Genomic DNA, 20,459 nt, shown 5'->3' on the forward strand with positions numbered 1-20,459 from the left:
CCCGGAGAGCTGTCTGCCATCAGAACAGGGACTCTCTCTGGTATGAGGACGTGGGGTGGGGGTGGGGGGCTCCATGCTGTGGAATCTGGGCTTCCTGTCCCTCCTGTCCTTGCTTCTGTGTTGGAAAAGCCTGTGCAGTCCTCCTCCTGCATATCTCGTTTACTCTGTCGACGAAAAACCCTAAGAGACAGCTTAGAAGAGTTTATTTGAGCCAAACTGACGACAATTGCCAGGAAGCAAAATCTCAACGGATTGAGAAAATGCTCGGAAAATGGTGGTTTTGCAATTTATTTTATAGATGAGAATCAAAGGAAGAGGGTTACATGAAATCCATTGGTGGTAGATTAAGGGGGTGGGAGAAGGCAAAGCGGGGAAATCTCTGGGATTGGATGAAAAATAAAATGGAGAGACACACACTTCTTTTACATTGGTGGGTACAGGATAGTTAATACCATTTTACAGCACATAGAGGTAGTATTTGGGGAACAAGACAATAAGGGATTACTCTGACACTCCAAGGGTATGTTATCTTAGATGCAAAAAGACAACAGACAGGCTAACTTAAGGTAAAGACTGATCTTAGTCAAGGAAGCTACAGGCCTAGGACATGACTACCTGCCATGACCCGCCTAGTTAGGAATTTTTGTGTTCAGACCATCCTGTGTGGTTACTTTTGGTCTCTGAGTTTGTAGGGCCGGCCAAGCTGGCCTCCCCTGAGCTTGTCAGGTTTAGTATGTGGCCCCTTTTTTCGTCCATAACTCTTACACAACATTTCACTGTAACACTTCCGGTCACCAGGTGTATGGGGTTTTGCCCACACCAAGCAGTTATTCACAGCAGCTGGGTGACACTTTAACTCAATCCTGACACTGTCTACTTGGAGGTGGCCAGATCCCACAGGTTAAGGGCTCCCCCGCTCCCCCCCAGGTCACCCACAATGTCTGCCTGAGAGGCTACAAATCAGAGGTCCCCTTGACCCCACCTTAGGTTAAGTTAATTTGCTGCAACAGCCCACAGAGCCTGAAACCCTTACTTACATATACCAGTCAGTGTGTTAAAGGCTGTGACAAAGGACACAGATGAACAGCCAGATGAAGGGACACAGGGCGAGGTCTGGGGAGGTCCCGAGTGCAGGAGATCCTGTCCCCGTGGAGCCGAGCACGTCACTGTCCCAGTATGTGGATGTGTTCACCCTCTCAGAAGCTCTCTGGACCCCCTACTATTGGGGTTTAGGGAGGCTTCCTCATGTAGATGCCATTCGACTATTAACTCCGTTTCCAGCCCCTCCCCTCTCTGTAGAAGCCGGGGTGAGGGCACTGAAAACTCCAAGCTTCTAATCATGGCTCGTCTTTCGGGTGACCCGCCCCCATTCAGGAGCCCACCTGGAGTCACCTCCACCCCATTAGTACAAAAGACACTCCTATCACCCTGGAAATTCCAAGGGTTCCTGGAACCCTGAGTCAGGAACCAGGGGCAGAGACAAGTATTAGAAAAAGCAGATACTCCGAGTGCGCTTATCACTTAGGAAATTCCAATGGTTTTAGGAGTTCTGTGCTGAGAACCAGGGGCCGAGACCACCCACATATTTTCTGTCATCTCACAGCTGCTCTTATCTTCTGGGTACGATGCCCGGGTCTCAGTCTTTTCCTGCCAGGCAGCCACACTCCTTTGCTGGCTGCACCCTCCACCCACGCTCTGAAGGGTGACCCGCTCGGGCTCTGTGCCGGGTCCTCCTCTGCACCCCTAGGGGTCTCACCTGGTCCCACGACCTGGCCACCATCTCAACGCCGAGGACCTCCCGCCCAGACCATCTGCCCACATTCCACACACACCTGCCTCCTCGGCTAACCAAACGTGGCACTCCAGCCTGAGTCGGCACTTCCAGCTTCCTCCTAGCAGCGTCGCCCGGTGACCTGGGCACCGAGGACAGCCTCAGACCAGCTTTGCTAGTGCCTGTCCTCTTGACCCATGGGAGGGGTCAGGGTGCACATAGATTCGAACCAGTGTCCTCTCTGTGTCCTGGGTCATGCATCTCTCCAGAACCTACAGCTTGTGGGAAGGGCCTCACAGTGGGGCCTGCACCCCCCGAATCACGTCTCCCCAGCTCTGCACTGTGAGTCTCTAGAGCCCGTTGCCTCCTCTCACCTCTGCAGCGCCTTCCCCAGCTGCAGCCAGTGCTGGCTCGCTCTTTAAGGCCGCCTCCTACGCCCCCTGCCACCTTCTCAGCCTTGGGTGGGGCTGCACCTCTCACGTGTGCTCCAGGTGGCCCTGGTCACGCTACACTGAGCACCCAGGGGGTGGGCCAGGGTCACCCGCCTGTGAGCCCCAGCCTCTGGCACGGGGCATGTGCTCAGCAAATGTGGAATTTCACTGCCCTGTGCCCATGGCCAAGCCTCCAAGCGATGCAGCCTGGGGGAGGGCCAGCGTTTCCCAGCTAACGCCCACCAGCCATCAGAGTCAGCACCTCTGCTTACTCGCAGCCTTCATTTGGAGGCCTCCAGGCTCCCAGGCGTCATGACCCTGACCTTGGAGTCTCCTCCAACGTGCAGCTGGGGGCTTCCTAGACGGAGGGGTGGCTGGGGTTCCTCTGATCCTGCCTCCTTGCCTTGTTTTGTGGTTGAGTCAAGCAGTGCTTTAAAGGGAATTTATTTTTCCAAATGGCAGAACAAAGAACACAATGTTTAGGAAGAGAACACATTGCTTACATTTGAGAAAAATTAGCAGCATTGTATAAGGAGAGACACTTGAAAGGGCTGACTCACCCCGGGCTGACACACATCTTTGACTAGTTTGTGAGATACTCATAAAATTACATCCTGTTAATTTATGGCTTCTTATGCTAATTTTCAGTCAATTTTATTTGCCTACGAGATTTATTGGTGGCCTCCAGGGTAACAGCTGGGTTCGGTCCAAGTCTGTGGGATCCTTGTTAAAAACACCCCGCGAGGGGAGTAAAACAGAGTTCGGTGTGAGGGCCGGAAGGATGGGAGCACAAGGTCGGGCGGTTCCGGCCCAGTGGGGCGGGCTCTGTTCTCCCCACCCTCAGAGCCCAGCCGAGGCCGTCCTGAGGGACCCTGGCCTGTTCCACATAGACCAGAGCAGCCCCACTGGGTCCAGTACCCTTGCGTCACAGATGGGTAAACTGAGGCACAGAGTTGTTGACATTTCCCCAAGTGGAAATCCACAGAAGAGTTTCGATGGTCTCTCGGCCCTGAGCAGTCCACAATCTAATGTCAGCCAAAAGAGGTTGCTGTAGATGAAGGATGTCTGGGTGACACGTGACTGCGCAAGACAGCAAAGGGAAGCCATTTTTATACGCTGGCACCCATCTCTTTAGGCAGAAAGGCGAATCTGAATTTGGGGCTTCCAAGCTAGGCCGGCTTTGTGGAAGTGCAGCGGGGCCCCGTTCTCAGAAGGGCCACAGTGCTGTCGCCATCTTAAAAGTTCCTGGCAGGGAGCCCCATATTTCATTTTGCACAAGGCCCCATACATCACATAGCTGGTCCCCAAGCACGGGGGCTACACAACATAGGAGAGCCAGGGGTCCATGGTCACACTGCCCAGGCTGTTCCAACAACAATGTCCTGATCTTGGCCGAGCCCACCTTCTCCTCAAAGGGAGGACCCTGTGCTGTGCCTCGAAATATGCGGCTTTGGTGGGCAGGGCTCTGTCTGTCTCCCCACAACAGCTGGGGTGGGAGGAGGCAGGGCCGACTTGACAGGAGACAGAAGGCTCAGGGGGGCCTCAGGGAGGTACAAAAGTGTTCTGGAGGTTCCAGAAAATGGATGTGGGACTCTGGGCCCAGAGTGGGGAGCATGGATGACTAAAACTAGGGGAGATTTTAACACAGGGTCCTGGAGCTATTGGACGCGCCCCCCCCCAGGCCTAAAAATGAACCTCAGCCTAAACTCACATCTTATATAAAAACCAACTCAAAATGGATCAAAGACTTAAGTGTAAACATGTAAAAATATAAAACTTTTAGAAAAAATACACAGGAGAAAATCTTTGGGATCTAAGGACGAGGTGAAGCGTTCTTAGACATGACACCAAAAGCACAATCCATACAAGGAAAAATGGCACATTGGACTTCATCAAAATGAAGAGCTTTTGCACTGTTCAGAGGGAGAAAAAGCAAGCTACAGACTGGATAACTTATATCTGACCTAGGACTTGTATTGACAATATATAAAGAATTCTCAAAACTCAACAGTATAAAAGCAAACAATCCAATTAGAAAATGGGCAAAAATCAGGAACAGACATTGCACCAAAGGGCATATCCGGATGGTAAACAGGCTCATGAAAAAAATGTGCACTGTCATTAGGTACTAGAAAAATGCAGATTAAAACCACAATGAGATGCCTCTCAGAGCAGCTCAAATTAAAAAAATAGGGACAATCATGAGAAAAACATCAAGTGTCCCCCAACTGAGGAGCATTCTAAAAAAAAAAACCAAAACAACAACAACAAGATAAATAAATAAATAAACAGTATATAGTGATCATACCAAACGCTGGCAAAGATGAAAAGAAATGAACTGTGTCGTACGCTCCTGCTAGGCGTGTAAAATGACCGCTCCGGAAAAGTTCGGCAGTTTCTTTAAAAATTGGACGTACACTTGCAGTAGGACCCAGAACTGCACTCCGGAGCATGACCCCAGGGCAACGAGGACTTGTGTTCACACACAAACCTGTGCACGGTGTTCACAGCCACGTTCTCTGCGATGGCCGAAACTGGAGGCCCACATGCCCTTTCGTGGGCGAATGGCTACACAGCGTGTGGTACATTGGACGCTGACATACAACTGGAGTAAGAAAGGACAAGCTGTGAATACGACAAGGAGGGGCATTGTGCCCAGGGAGGAAAGCTGACTCCTGAAGTTACATACAGCGTTCTCTAAGTGACAACATGGGAGAACAGATTAGTGGCTGCCAGGGCTTGGAGATGGGAGAGGGGTGAGTGTGACAATAAAGATGAACAAGTGGGATCTTTGTGGGGATGGAATAATTCTGTATCTTGATGGTGGTGGTGGTTCTACAAATCTACCCATGTGATAACACTGCACAGAACTAAATACACGTGCACACACACACACACACACACACACACACGGAACGCATGTGCTATAGATTGTTTGTGTTCCCCCCTCCAAGTTTATGTGTTAAAACTCCTAACCCCCGTAATGTGATGTTATTAGGAGGTGGGGCCTTTGGGGGTGATTAGGTCCTGAGGGTGCAGCCCTCCTGATGGGAGTAGTCCATTATAAAATCAGCCCCAGAGACATAATGTTACCGGACCCCAAGGCTTGAGTCGGTCTGCCCGCACCCACGGGCATTTCTCACGAGACGGAGTTTGCAGTGCAGGAAGGGTCACTGGAGAGCTGGCCGGTCCAGAGTGCGGGCAAGCTAAGGCTCGGAAAGACCGCACTCCCTGATGGCGTGTAGGGTGCAGAGTCTATACGGCAAAGTCACACGACACCGTGGGTTAGGGGTCGGAAGTGAGGTAAAGGTAATAAATCATTTCTTCAGGTCTTGAGGACTGTTCTGAGGTCTGCTCCGGCGTCCCTCTGTCTGGTCTCATGGGAAAGTAGCCAGGGGGTCGTTCCACCTTAGGGCTCAGGAGCTGAAACATAACTTAGATCAAGATATTATCTTTAGCCGGCCAGAGTCCCAACCATGTGATTATAGTCCAGGCTACTGTCTTAGGCTGCCTCGGCAGAGGTTACCGATTATCTGGGAAAAGGTTAGGTCTCTGAGGGATATATTATATATATGGTGGGGTTCGGGGGGAGAGATTTCTAGAGCTAGGATTTAAAGCTAAATTTAATTAAAGTTATAAGGACCTTCGGTTTCAATCATCTCTCTCCCCCACGTGAGGACACAGCAAGAAGACAGCCATCTACAAACCAAGAAGAGAATCCTCACCAGGAACTGATCAGCCAGCACCCTGACCGAGGACATCCAGCCTCCAGTGCCGTGAGCAATCAGTGTCTGTTGTTTAAGCCTCTGGTCTGTGGGGTTTGACTGCAGCCACTGAGCTGACTAGGACAGCCGGGTAAGATCTGAGGAAGGCCCGCGGGTCATGGCCAGACCAGGTTCCCGATCTCGCTGTTGTACTGTAGTGATATGAGATGTTATAACAGGGAAACTGGGTGAAGGGCATAGGAAACATCTCTGTACTAGTTTTGCAGCTTCCTGTGAACCTATAATTATTTCCAAAAAAGACCAAGTGAGGGGGAGGACTGATGCCTGGAGGGCAGACCTGATGGGCAAAGGCCACACATAGCAGAGAAATGAGACGTTGGAGAGATGTGTGGCCAGCAGATTTGTTCCACCGTCCAGCCAGCTCTGCCAGGCCAGACGTCTGGGGGAGGGGTTAACTCAGGTAAAGAGGAAGGGGCGGGCTCTGACCAGGGTCCTGCCCTGCCAGGAACGGGGTGACCGCTAAGCCCTGAGCACAGAGCATGTTCCCCGGCCTGCTTTGCTCTCTGCTGTGTGGAGGCAGAGGGACGGGGCAGGCAGGGACTTGTCCCACCAGCCCCGGAAACCGGCCCCGATCCCTGCTGGAGCACAGGGGTAGTGCCTTCCGCGATAACGTGTCCACCAGAAGAGGGTCTCCTGGGCTCCCAGGGCCGCCAGCCTCAGCCTGGGCTTCGCAGCAGAAATAAGTAACTGAACAGTCTTGCTTTGCACATTAGGAACTATCTACATCCCACTCTCCTAAGTTACATGAGGACACAATTTATCTTTAGCCCGAAGCCACCTGCTTGGTAATCTGTTTCTGTGTACCCAATTGATCCCACCATCCTCACATTAGCTAGAGAAACGGCTGCCTTTATTTAAAGCAATCAGCTCTTACAAATAAGCTGGACCGCCCAGTCCAGTGCATGATCTGGACGGCCACAGCCTTTGGGCAACCCTGCCCTCCTCTGAGCGATGGGACAGTCTGCCCCGGGCCAGGCTGGCAAGGGTCACGGTGCCATGTGAGGACAGAGCCCTGAGCCCCAACAGGAGGGTGTTTTCTGCAGACCGTGGGTTTGAGACTTTTACCCACACTGGTCACTGAGGCTGTTTCTTCATTTTAAAATTTTGGTCCCTCTTCTAGACAAATGTTTAAGTTGGTTAGTAGGAATTCTGGAGGCATTTATACCCAACACTGCCCAGTGTTGGATATAAATTATGAAGCCTATACTGCCTAAATAGAAGAAAATGGCAGAGATAGGGCGAGTTCCCTCCTTCTGCTTGAGCTGGGCTCTGACCCGGCCATCAGGGCTCTGAGCCCTCGGGCCTCCTCCGTGGAGCTACACCACCAGCTCTCCTGGGCCTCTCGCTCGCAGACATCAGAGTGGGAGACTGTCTCTGTGGGGGACATGACAGCCAATCTCATAATGAGTCCCTTTCTATGTCTCTGTATATCCTATCAGGTGTTTCTCTGGAGAACCCTTACTGATAGACCCCCAAACCTATTAAGCAGTCACTCCACACTTCACCCCTCCCCACCCCCCACCCCGTCCAGCCCCTGGCAACCACTGATCTATCTTCTGTCTTGGTGGGTTTGTCTATTCTGGGCATTTCCTACAACTTGAACCATACAGCATGTCGTCTTCTGTGTCTGGTTTCTTTCACTCAGCATCATGCTTTCAGTTTATCTACATTGCAGCGTATATCAGGGCTTCGTTCCTGTTTCCTGCTGCATAATATTCCATTGTATGGATAGACCACATTTCATTTGTCCATTCATCCTCTGAGACTGCCTGCAGCGTCCGGGGGCCTTGAGGGCTTGCTTCGTCCTGAGAGTCTTTAGTGAAGGGAGCGGCAGGGCAGTGTCTTGTGTGACCCCCAGGGCTGTGTCTCCAGTACCTGGTGCAAAGTGAGTGCTCAGTAAATATTTGCTGAGCAATGAATGAATGAATGAATGAGCCCGGTTGCTGGGAATAACCATGAGAGCGTTTGTGCCCTGGACTCCGACAGACAAGAGGTGGCATGACAGCTGCTAGGACCACCTTTGGGGAGGATAAAAAAATGCAGTGCTCTGGAGGATGAGCACTGGACTGGGAGTCAGGAACCTGGGCGTGGAGTCTCGGCCCTCCTGGCACGTGGACTTGGTCACTGAGGAAGCAGGCTTTGTTTCCTAGTGCTGCTTAACAAGTTTCCACACACCGTGTGGCTCAAAACAGCACACACTTGTGCCCTTGCTGTTCTGGAGGTCAGAAGTCTGACATGGGTCTTGCTGGGCTGACGTCAACGTGTTGGCAGGACTGGCTCTTCCGGAGGTGCCAGCAGGACCATCTGTTTCCCAGCCTTTTCCAGCTCCTGGAAGCTACTGCATTCCTTGACTCATGGCCCCCTCCATCGTCCGAGGAGTGCAGGGTCAGGACGGTAGCGTCTCTCTGACCTGCTTCCTTTGTTGCGTCTCTTTCTGATCACAGCCAAGAAAGCCTCGCCCCTCTTAGGGTCTCGTGGGATTAGGTTGGGCCCCCTGGTTGATGCAGGGTGCTATCCCATCTCAAGACGCCTCACTTAATCACCTCTGCAGAGTCCCTTTTCCATGTGAGGTGACATTTTCACAGGTTTCTGGGATTCGGATGTGGACATTTGGGGGGAGGCATTATTCTGTTGACCACAGAAGCCCCTCGGCCTGTCTGAGACTCAGTTTCCCCATACGAGAAGGCAGGCCAGACAATTCCCAAGGTCTTCCCAGCTCTTGGAGTCAGGTGATTGATGTGGGAGAGACCTGTGGCCTCTGACTTAATGACAACATCTGTCATCATGGGAGCAGGCTCCGTGGAGCACGCCCCGTCCAACCAGGTGTTCTGTTGAACCTGTGCACCTCCTGGCTTCCTGACCCCCATTGTTGGCGTCCGAGAGCATAATCCTCCTCTTCTCACAGGGAAGGGACACCAGCTTCAGACAGGCCAGTGCCATTCCTGAGGGGACGTGTCTCAAAAGTGGGGGCTCGAGCCCACCCGTGTCCATCCAGCTCTGGAGCTGATGGCGTCCTCCACTGTTTGCACAGGTGATTTGGGTGAAATGCAGACACTTTAGGACATTTTTTTTAAAATCCAGAGGATTTTGCATTATTTCAAATTGGTCCTTTAGGAAGCTGGAACATACAATTAAATTAGTCATTAATTTAAAAGTTTTTGAAACTGACTTTCTCAGTTAAAAAACAAAAGTGGAGTCTGTGGGGGAAGCTCTGCTGATGTGATTGTGATGGTTTAGTTACTTGTCTTCTTGAGTCCTTTCTCGGGAGGCTCAAGCTGCAGAAGGAGAAACTACAGACTAATGCGCCCCATCGAGCTTCTGGGGTGACTCTGTGTGTCCACCAAGACTTTCTAAAGCTGGCACACGCAGAGCCTGGCAAGTGACCGAGAAGATACTGATGGATGTGCTCCTTCTCAGATACAACATGGGGCTGACATATTCCCCTGCGAGGATGGACAAGCCCCAGCCAAGGGTGGTGAGCTTCCATCTTAACTGAATCCTTTCCCGCACCTGGGGCTCCGCTGTGAGTCTTACACGCCAGCCCAACAGACTGAAGGCACAAAAAGTCTCTTTTGCTTAGAAATTGCCCTGTCGGTAGTTCAGAGGGGTGTGTTTCAAGGGGCTGAGCTCTCTGAGCACAGGGCAGGACTGCGCACATATAACCATGAGGGGCCAGATTCTTGGGGAGTGCCCTCCCAGAGAACCAGGGGTCCACACACTGACCCACTCAGCACCCAGCAGGGCTTCCTAGCAGGATCCCAGAGTGGACTGTCCTTGTGGGCCCCATCGTTGGAGCTTGTACCTGTCGCTTGGGATCTTGGTGGTCTAATCCATAGGATGGATGTAATGTACCTATTTCTATGGGTGTGTTTTCATTGGCTCCTTCATTCAGGAAACATGGATTCAACCTCCTGGGAGCTCCAGGGGCTGAAAGATAAATGTAAGTGTTTCCTGCCCTCCAGGAGCTCACACTCTGAGGAAAGAGCCATGGACGGCAGCTGCTCCAGGGTGGCCTGTGATAAATGACCCTGTTTGTTGATTGATTGATGCATTCATTCATCAGTTGCTTCTTGCAAGTTGCTCATATGCCAGAAACCATGGGTCCTCACCAGCAAGGGGTCCACATGAAGCCATGAAATGTCAGCGAAAATGTCAAACATCGCTTGTTGAGTGGTTTGCAGACATAAACCTTTGGAATAATTACGAAAATGGTTCTTTGAGAATCGACACTGCTTCCACTCTGGTCTGAATACATTCCTTGAAACTTTTTATCTGAGAAGCACTTTTGAGATATGGCAAATAACAGATACTCTGTTTATCCCCGAAGTCATAGATCATTCACTGTGCATCTGTTGAGTACCAGTAGTAGCTGGGCCTCCCTGAAGGACAGAGGCATGAGCGAGACACAGCTCCAGAAAACTCACAAATGGTTGTGGAGAAGAAAGGTGACAGCCCAGGGGGACAGTGCTGTCACCCACCCACCCAGGCAGCCCACAGCCAGGGCCTGGAGCTCTGCTGGGTGCTGTTGGCTTGACCTAGGTTGTCCGCCTCTTCAGACGCCACCATCCACTTGATAACTGAGTGACTTTGGTGGTCTCCGTTGTCCCATTGCCCCACAGTGCTCCTCAGAGACGCAGGGGTCCTTGGCTTGGACCTGGGCCACAGGGGGCCTTCGCTGGGCAGCACAGCCCACAGGCCACGGGGAAACCAGACAATTTCTATGCTTTAAACAGAATCAGCAGACTCATTCCAGGGCAATTTCTCCTTGGATTTGGCTCTCGCGGCAAAGGCACCATCTTCTCCATTTGGAAACTTGGTCTATTTAGGAAACTGGAACATGTGATTAATTTATTCATTAACTCAAAGGTTTTTGAAACAGACTTTCTCAGTTAAAACAAAAAGTGGAGGCAGAGGGAGGTAAAATAAAATAGGAGGGTGTTATGACTAAATTGTGTCTCCAAAAAGATATGTTGAAGTCCTAACTCCAGGTGCCTCAGAATGTGACCTTATTTGGAAATAGGGTCATTGCAGATGTAACTAGTTAAGATGAGCTCACACTGGGGTTGGGTGGACCCCAATGTAATATGACTGGCGTCCTTATAAGAAAACACAGAGAGAGATGCAGAGAGAGGATGCCATGTGAATGGACGCACAGGTATGAGGGAAGAATGCTGTGTGCAGGCAGAGGTAGGGCACAGACTGGAGTGACAGCCACAAACCCAGGGATTGGCAGTGGCCACGGACCGCCAGCCACCACCAGAATCCAAAACCAGTAAGGAAGGGCCCTTCCCTACAGGCTCCAGGGGGAGCGTGGCCCCACCCACACCTTGATTTCAGACGTCAGGCCCCCAGAATATGAAACAAATGTCTGTGTCTTTAAGCTACCCATCCCGTGGTCCTTTGTCACGGCAGCCAGCCCTGGGACACAGAGTATAGACTGTATAGTAACACAGAGGGGACCGAAGCATCCACGCCTGGGCCCTGGCAGCCTTCTCGGGGCATGGCACGGATCTGGTGGGCATATGCTGGTTCCTCCTCACTTTACACAGGGAGTCAGGTGACCCTGCTCCTTGGCACACACAAGAATTTTCTGTCCTGTCCAGGACCTGAGATCTGGGGGCAGATGCTCTCTCCAAAGCCAGAGCCACCGTGTCCCCGCCCCCCACCAGTGACAGGGCTTCTCAAGGCACCGGGGATCCTGACTTTAGACCCAAGCGCCTTGGCACTCGCTGCATCTGGTGTTGACCTTTCCTGTCTGTTTTCCAAAGCGCGGCAGTGAAGCTGAAGTCGTACCCAGGCCCCCGCCCCGTCTCCCCACCTGGCCTCCCTCCTGCATGCACACCTTTCTGTGCACCTGCCCTGGCACCGCTGGGCCCTGCCTTCCTGTCCCCTCCGCTGGGCTTTGGGCCGCCAGCATCTCCCTCCTTTTCTGGTCAGGGTCTTGGCCGCCTTCACCGGAGATCAAAGCCTCATCTCAGCAACCTGCTTCCCAGTTCTGTCCGGGGCCAGATGGCACCCACTTGTTTCCAGAAATGTGCTTCTTATCTGTTTTCCAGTTAAGACAACTGGCTGCTCGACTTGGCAGCTGCTGTCTCCTGTAATCTGTGCAAAAAGGGACCTTGAGTTGGGTGACGCCTGCAGCCTCAGGCCTCGGGAGTTCAAGTGCAAACCCAGTCCTCCCCAAGGGTCTGTACTGCTCCCTGGGAGGTGCAAAGACAGCTAACACAGCCCTTGTCTTCAGAGAATGAGGACGTTCCCTGCAAAAATTCTACTATCCAACTTTGATAGAGTAACTTTAATTACTATATAGTCTATAGTCAAAACTCAACGTTCCCCAAATATCCTTTATATTTGTTTTTATATATTTACATAAAATATCTTTTATATACTGTATTATTATATAGCATATGTTATTTTATAATATATAAAATTACATTATTAGTTAAGTTAAAATTTAAATATTAAAATATATATGATAGATGTTATGTCATGTAATAATATATAGATTAATATCACAGTATAATTAATTATATTATTTATATATAATTTATTATAATTAGTTATATAGTATTAGTTACAATATATAAAATATAATTACATATAAAATATAATTATAATACCATGTAATATAATTATATATCGTATACAATATAAAACATAATAAAGTGTATCATAAGTAAGAATGCATAAATAAATATATAATATAACATATAATCAAACATATTGTATGAAAATATGGAAATCTATTTTATTCATATTCCCAAGCACTGCCACGGGAGGGTTCTGTGCCCAGGGTGGTGGGCACCCAGAGGAACAAATGATGGCATTGTGCAAATGATGGTCCTGTGCAATCAGGGAGGCCTTTCCAGGAGAGGTGACATTTCAGCTCCGTCTTTAAAGTCCATAGGAGTTCTCCATCCATGAGGCGACCACGAGATGACTGAGTCGTCATGTTGACTGAACGCCTTCTCAGTGCCCGGCCTTGCGCTGAGCGTGGGGCTGTGTGCTGAACAGGACAAGAAGCCTTGCCCTCAGGGTGCCAATGACCCAGGATGCAGAGCCATAGAGACCCCCAGGAGTCTGGTGTGTGGAACAAGGTTGCGTGATGAGGTCACCTGCACAGTAGAAGGGATCACAAGGTCTTGGAGCCCTGGAGGGCCACACAAGGAACTTGGCCTCTGCCCCATGGATGTTGGCACCATTTCAGGGTTCGAGTGAGAGGGAGGGTGCCCAGGGTGGGCCTTAGCACCTCTCGAAGGCAGCTGGGCTGGGCAGTTTCCTGTGCTGGGCTTTGGGCTGAGGCCCTGGGCGATGGAGCTGTGTCTGGGCAGGGTTGACCAGCACTCTGAGCTCAGGAAATCAGCCAGTTTGCCAAAGAGGTTTCTCATCTCTGCCTGAGATGGTCACCCTGTGCTGGTGGGCATGGCTGGGGCTGGCAGGCAGAGGGAGCCCCGGGAGCAGCCAAGGAGCCCCCCTGGTCCTGAGATGGGGCAGGGGTGCAAGGGTGGGTGGAGAGAGGCGGCTCCAGGGCTATGCCCAGCCAACCCATGGCATCCATTTCTGCACAAAGGAGACCCTAAGTCTAAGTAGATGGGTTCTTCCCAACAAAGAGGGCCTCAGACCTCTTCTATGGGCCCCAGCTTGCTTCATGGAAAGCTTGGAGCCCCCACCAATGCCAGCAGCAACCAACATCTGTGTGATTAACCCTTGGTGGGGGGCGGGGGGCTCTAGGGGCAAAATGCAGATGACAAAGTCCAACAGTGACTGTGGAGCAGGCGGGTGGGGGCCGGAACACTCTATAACGTTCCTGCTGCCATGTGGTCACAGGTCCGCAGGAGAAAGTGAGTGTTTCTGCCGGAACCCCGGGGAATGCCAGAGGGCGAGCTAATCAACATGGTAAGTGTGGCTGGAGGTGAGGCTGGGGTCCTTCCATACATGCTTTTGTGTTAATGACCCCGGGAGTGTTGACATCCCCCCAGACCCTGGACAGTGGCGTGCCTGTCCCTCAGTCAGTCTGAGACGCGGGGGGAGGGACAGACCCTTCGCCCGGAATGGCCTCTGTGCCAGAGAGAGAAACAGAACCCGGAGCGGAGCCCATGTCGCGGTCGCCAGATTCAGCCAATGAAATACAGGGTGCCAGATACGCTGAATTTCCAATGAACAACAAATAATGTTTTAGTATAAGAATGTCCCAAATGTTTCGTGTTTATCAGAAACGCATCTTTTATCTGACAATCCTGTAAGAGAAGCCAAGTTCTGACCATGACACTGACGCTGCCATGTGGGGAACTTTGGTGGTGGGAGGATGGCCCCCACTCTGCCTGCTGACCACCCGCCCCTGTCACCTTGACCTGAGGGCCACTGTCTTTTCATTCACAAGCATTTTTCTCTCCGAGGCACGCTCTCTCTCCTGAAATAGCAACTATTGAAAATGCACCCCGTTGGGGGCCCTGAACTCAGCCCGCCTTCTGGGGGGGTCCCAGTCCCCATCCGCCCAAGGGGGGCCTCCCCCTTCCTTTAGTTTTCTTCCTCCAGACAAAAGGCTTGAGTGGGCTCGTGCTGCTGTCCCTTCCCACTGCCGCTGTGAGAGAGGACGCACTGCCCACCCCCATGGGGGCCTGAGGGCAACGTCCCCACAGCGGCTCCCAGACCCTCATGATCAGGCCTTGGAGTCCCAAACTCACAAGACATCTGAGAAGCAAGGACCCCCATCTGCGATAACCCAGATGGCAGCCCAGGTCTGGGGCAGGGGTGTGACCCGGGCAAGGCCACCAGGGAGCTGCTGGCAGACTGGAGACGGCGCTGGGTGGGTGTGCAGAGGGGACCGAAGCCGGCTGAGGGAGCCGGTTCCCCGCTCTGGAAGGCTTGTGGGAATGATGGGCACCATCTTGGTGGGTCTAGACACCTCAGGCCCGAATAGCTGCCATTTTCCTGGAGGGGCTCATGGGGCTGGTGCGCCCTGCCCAGAGGAGAACGATCTATGGCCTTGGCTACTCTCGGGCTCGGTCAGCCAGCTCCCTGTCCACTCCAGCCCCAGGTCCTTGGGCGCCGACGATGGCCACTGGGGGGCAGTGCGAGCCAGGACACCTGGCAGAGATCCACCCAGATGCGCGCGCCGGCCTGGCCAGCTCTGCCCAGAAGTGAGAGGCGAGAGTCCCCCCTTGGCGGTCAGCCCAGGCAGCCAGGACCCCAGGACCTCAAGGGGGCTTTGGGGCCAAGGCTCTGCCTGGGTACTGAGAACCTTCCTAATGTCCGTGATTACAGCTCTGCCCCATACACAATCACACACAAAGAGTGCAAACACAAGCACACTCACATACACACATGCACCCCCGCCACAAACGCACAGGCCCAGGTGGGTTACTAAGGCACCAAACAGCCTCTTAGGAACTGTGACTGGTCTTTTTGTTTGTCCACTCTGGGCAGCCCATCGGGGGTCCTGGTGCAGGCCCTACTGCTTGATGGGGGAGCCACCCCCTTGTCAGGCCCTATGCCCAGTCCTTCTGCAGCCCAACTGGGTCCTCTGAGTCTCTGGGCACCCTGCTCCACCTCATACCCCTGCCCACAGTGCCCTTCACAAGGCAGAACCCAGCGTCTCCCCACCCTCGCGGGCCTTCTCTGCTCTCCATAGGCTCCTTGGCCCTGTGTCCCGGCGTGGACGGTACAGAATTTAATTTTGTCTTTTGCATATCGGTTCCCTTACTGGACTGGGAGCTGGGAAGGCCCCTCACACGTGCACCAGTGCTGGCTGGACCAGCACCTGCAGGCCCCTCCCACTTCTCTCCTCCCTTGTAGCCCTGTATCCTCGCTCTGGCCACATCTCACGACATCCTCTGCCTCCTCATTTTACAGATGGCAAAACTGAGTCCCAGAGGAGGGGCGTGGCTTGCCCAGGGTTACGCAGCAAGTCAGGTAGCGTCTTCCTCTCACATGTGCCTGAACACAGGGGTGGAGGGGGGCTGCTCCCCTCTCAGGGACCTTGGACAGCCTGCCCCTGCAGGGCGCAGGGTGGGGACAGATGCCCCAAGGTCCTCCCCTTGCAGACTCTAGATGGTTTCTATTTAATCTGGCTCTGAGGAGATTGAAATGAACCAGCCCACCAGCAGCTCCTGCCCTCTTCCTTTCTCCAGAGCAGCATTTCCTCCAACCTCAGTGAGGTGTCCACGTGCCACAGCCACGTGCATGGCCGAGTTGCCTGGGGACTGTCCCTCTCTCCCCCAGGAAGGCGTCCCCTCTACCTTCGGGAGACAGAGCCGGCCCTGTCCTTCGCAGGTTTTGTTGGTGGGTTTGGGTGGGTAGTCTGAGCTCCTCCCACCTTGTGAGGGGGCGCAGGTGGCCCCAGCACAGGGCACACCTACAGCTGGTGCCAGGGGTGGCATTCTCGCCCACTTGCTCCTGTGTCCTCTGAGCAGACTCCACCGCTCAGCGGCCGTGGCCCATGGAGGAAGTGTGAGGTCCAAGCCCGCACTTCTCCCAGTTGCCTGATACCAGCAGACAAGTGGCCACGACCCCGTCCCCTGGCCCGGCATGTGGTGTAGCCGAGTGCAGACAAGCGCGTTTACGGTCCCGCTCACGGAAGCGTGCCTCGTGGGCCTTCATTTGGGGCTGGGGCCCAAGGGGGTGAGCGGTGGAGGCCAGGCCTGTTCTGTTCCCCTGGTGTGTGGCCGTGGGGAGCTGTGGCTTCTCGGTCTCAGCTCTCCCTCCTCTGCATAGTGGGGACCTTACCCACCTCTCGGGGCTGCAGTGAAGATCAGAGTGTGTGTAACACACCTAATGGGTGGCATTCAAAGCTGTGCCCCTTTCGTAGTGCGCCCCAGGAAGTGGGAGGAAGGCCCCGGGGCACCCTGCTGCTATCAGGGTGACTGGCCTCCTCTCCCCCACCACCCACGGGCTCTGAGTTATTAACACAGTAACCCAGACTGAGGTTTGCCTTTGAGATGCCACGCGGAGCTCCTCCGTCCCCACGCTGTTGATGTGACGGTTTCAATTTCCCCAAGCCTACGGCTGGCAGGAGCCTCCCTGGGGCTCTGGTCCTTTGCCATCAATCTACTCACCAAGATTCCGTCCCAGTCCTGGGTGGGCTCAGAGAGGAGGGGTGCCCTGTGGATTGGCACATCAGGAGCAGGGCCCCAGGAAATGCCCACCCGGGACCCTTCATAAGCAGCCCCCTGGGAGCAGGAGCCAGGAGGTGCTGGAAGGAGCAGTGGTGGGGAGGGGCGGGGAGGAGGCCTGTGGGGGCCCCGGGGGCCTCAGCTCCCCTCTGGAGGAGGGTTTGCAGGCAGCTCCTGGGGACAGGGCGCACTGTGGCTCCTTTTGTGCAGCTCTGAAATGTGCCACCGCTCTTTCTCTCAGGCTTTGCAGGTTCTGCTCTCCAGCTGCCAGCGTCCCTGACAGCGAGGCCCAGCTCTCACCAGACCAGCTACTGGGCTGCGCACGCTGCCCCCCCAAGCGCAGAGCAGCCCCGGGGCGAGTGCCCATTAGCGCCTTCACATTCATCACTGGTGATGGCCGGGGAGGGACTGAGGCCATGAGACACAGCTCTCATGCTGTGTGCACGTGTGTGAGTGTGCTCTGTGTGTACATGAGTACGTACGTGCATGTGTGTGTGAGCATGTGCATGTGTGTGCATGTGACTGTATATGTGTGTACGGCACATATGCATGTGAGTATGTGAACGGGCACATGTGTTCATGTGAGTGTGTGCACACATGTGTATGAGTGTGTTTTGTGTGCAAGTGGGTGTGTGAATGGGTGCACACGTGTATGAATTTGCATCCGTGTCAGCGGGTGTGCACGCTTGTACAAATACTTTGCGTGTGTGCGCGTGAGAGTGAGTGCATGTGTGCACACGTGTATGTGAATGTGCTGTGTGTGTGCACGTGTGTGAGTGTGTGCTCACCCATGTCTGTGCCAGCGTGTGTGCGTACATGCACTGCGCTCCTGCTGGCGGCGTGTCACACAGCACTCGCATTGCCTGACACCAGCAGAGGGAAAAGGACTGATGGCTCCAGCAAGCACTGTTTTGAAAGGCTTTTCTTTCTCAAAGCCAAGCTCTGCCTCTGTGGACTTTGCTGGTGGCCCTGGGGGGGGATGTTTACCGGCCTGTGGTGAGGCCTGGTGGCTGGTTTCGGGTGGGGTTTTCCGCATCGCTAAGAGGCTTGGTGGGTAGAAACATCCAGTTGTCTACAGTTTTCATGCTGGACCCAAAACCTCTAACCCAGGCAACTGACAATCAATAATAATAAATTAATCTCATGTTTATGTGGGATCTCCACCTGGGAGACCTTTACCTTGTGGGGGGCTGGGGGATGGATGAACTGGTGCGTGTCCTGTGTGGGTGAAAGCCAGGAGAGCCACCATCATTCTGTGGGACCTAGGACTTGCCACCCAGCCTCTCTTGGCTTCCATGTCACCTAGAATGAAGGACCGGGCCAGGCGTCCCTTTGGGCTCTGCAGTTCCATGAGTCAGAAAACCCCTCCCGGCTTGGGTCGGCGTATCCTCCCTCGGAGGAGGTTGCTGAGAAAGACAAGCGTCCAACCCAGGCTCTGAGCGCGCATAACTTCAGGGAGGAGAGGGGGCAGAGCATGCTCTTGGCACCAGTGGGCTGTGTGTTGCTTGGGCGGCGGCGGCACCTGGGTCTGTTTCAAACCCTGCCTTGCTTCATGAATGATTTCCTCAGCCTATAGTCGAGATAAAACAAAAAATGAGTGAAATGCAAACCCACGAAAGCTCCCAAGCTGGAGCAAAGGTAAATGACAATAGGAACTGAACAATAAGGAAAAAGGGGAACAGATAGATATATGCAGGCCAGTAGGTCCTGCACAGCCGCTTTGATTTGGTGTCTAGAATTTGGCTCTGTGATTCCTGGCAGCCTAAGTGAAAAGGGAAATAGGACCAGTTCAGTTATCCTCACTGCCCCTTAGGATAGGACTTCGCAGCTCTCTTCTATCAAGGCACCCAGAGATGTGTGAGAAGCCTGGAACGCTGACGAGGCCACTCCCATCTGCCTGGAGGTGACCATCCTGAGGGCTGAATGGAGCAGTGTTTCTGCACACCCCCATCAAGAAAAGGCTCCATCAAAGATGGTGGTCATTCAGCACTCTGAAAAGCGCAAAGATTTTTCCAGCCTTGGCTCTGAGAGATCATCTAGGTGGCCCTGAAATGAAAAACGGATCATGTCCCCAAAAGCATCTGGACAGCAAATGTGGTGCGACTCTCATGAAACTGCTCCTTGTAACTGCCCCAGGTGAAAGCTGGGGACACGCTTCCAACCCACAGAGCCTGCCAGAGGACAGCAAGCTCTGGGCCGCTATGCTGTAAACCCAGCTGGGTGCAATGCAGCCTGTAGGGGGCAGCAGGGTGCTGGTGCCTTTATTGAGCACCTACTATGTGCAAGCCCTGGGTAAGGAATTTACATGCATGGTCCCATTTCCTGGACTCTATCAGCCCACTTTACAGATGAGGGTCCCTTGGCTCAGCGGTGATGGTGCCATGACTGGTAGGATGAAGCCTCACAGCTGGCTCTGTCCACCCTCTCCGCCTATGCCCCCTAGACTTAGAGGTCACCCTGGTGTGCACCACTCAGGCTTTGGTTCCAGGGCTCTGTGACTTGCTGAAGACGGCAGGTGAGGTGGTTCTTGGCACGACTGGTCACTGGTAGGTGCCTCCGAGGCCTGGCTTTAACAGAAAGGGACATGGCTCAGACCTGGACAGCCAAGCGGGGGTGGCAGAGGGCGTTGCCTGCTGTGGGTGGGGGTTCTGGCAGTGGCTGTGGGATGACAGAGCTCCACTGTCAGCTCCCTCTCAGGGGGTGCTGAGGCTCATGTAACCGTACAGGGAAGTGTCCTCAAACTACCTCTCATGTCCCTGTCACACCGAGCCCTCCTGGGTCTGACCCACCTGATCCACAACCAAGCCTTTATCCTTATTTTGCAGACTTGTACGCAGGTACAAGCAAGGTAATAATGACCACGCCTGGGTGGAGACCCAGACTCAGCCCTCTTCACCAGCTTGGGGGCTCACAGCCTACACGGGGGGACACTCCCTGGAGCAGCCTGGACACTGCGTAGGACCCTGTTGGGAGGGGAGAGGTGATAGAGGGTCCCACGGGGCAAGTAGAAGACATGGATTTGTGGGGACAGGGCTCAGAGAGATTTGGAGGCTGTGAGGCCCCAGAGGGGCTGGGAAATATGAACGAGCTGGAAAGAAAAGAAAATGGCCAAACCATCGAGAGGGGAGAGCAGGGACTAGAAAGTTAGGTCCTGCGCCGGGAGGGCACCGGCCTCCGGGAGCCCTGGCCTGTGGGTTCAGATTCCATGTGCTGCAGCTCCCACTGTGCATTTTGTGGCTGCAGCTCGTCCCCAGAGCAGAGGACGGCTCTGCCCTGGAATCCAGCCTGTGGCCCCACTGCTCACCAGGCCTGGAGCAGCTGGCGAGAGGGCACCTCGTGGTCTTGGGTGTAAACACAGCCC

General features: G+C 53.5%; 1 long non-coding RNA gene across 1 annotated transcript in view; it reads left to right on the forward strand.

Moving 5' to 3' along the window:
- Positions 1-17,560, forward strand: part of LOC109380991 (uncharacterized) — a 33,169-nt gene extending 15,609 nt beyond the window's left edge. The window contains exons 2-4 of the long non-coding RNA XR_002123597.1: positions 5,887-6,057; positions 13,815-13,883; positions 17,340-17,560. This is a non-coding gene — a long non-coding RNA (uncharacterized LOC109380991). The remainder of the gene's footprint in view (positions 1-5,886; positions 6,058-13,814; positions 13,884-17,339) is intronic.
- The last annotated feature ends 2,899 nt before the right edge of the window (positions 17,561-20,459 follow it).

The sequence above is a fragment of the Hipposideros armiger genome, unplaced genomic scaffold (assembly GCF_001890085.2).
Source record: "Hipposideros armiger isolate ML-2016 unplaced genomic scaffold, ASM189008v1 scaffold_43, whole genome shotgun sequence".
Taxonomy (NCBI): domain Eukaryota; kingdom Metazoa; phylum Chordata; class Mammalia; order Chiroptera; family Hipposideridae; genus Hipposideros; species Hipposideros armiger.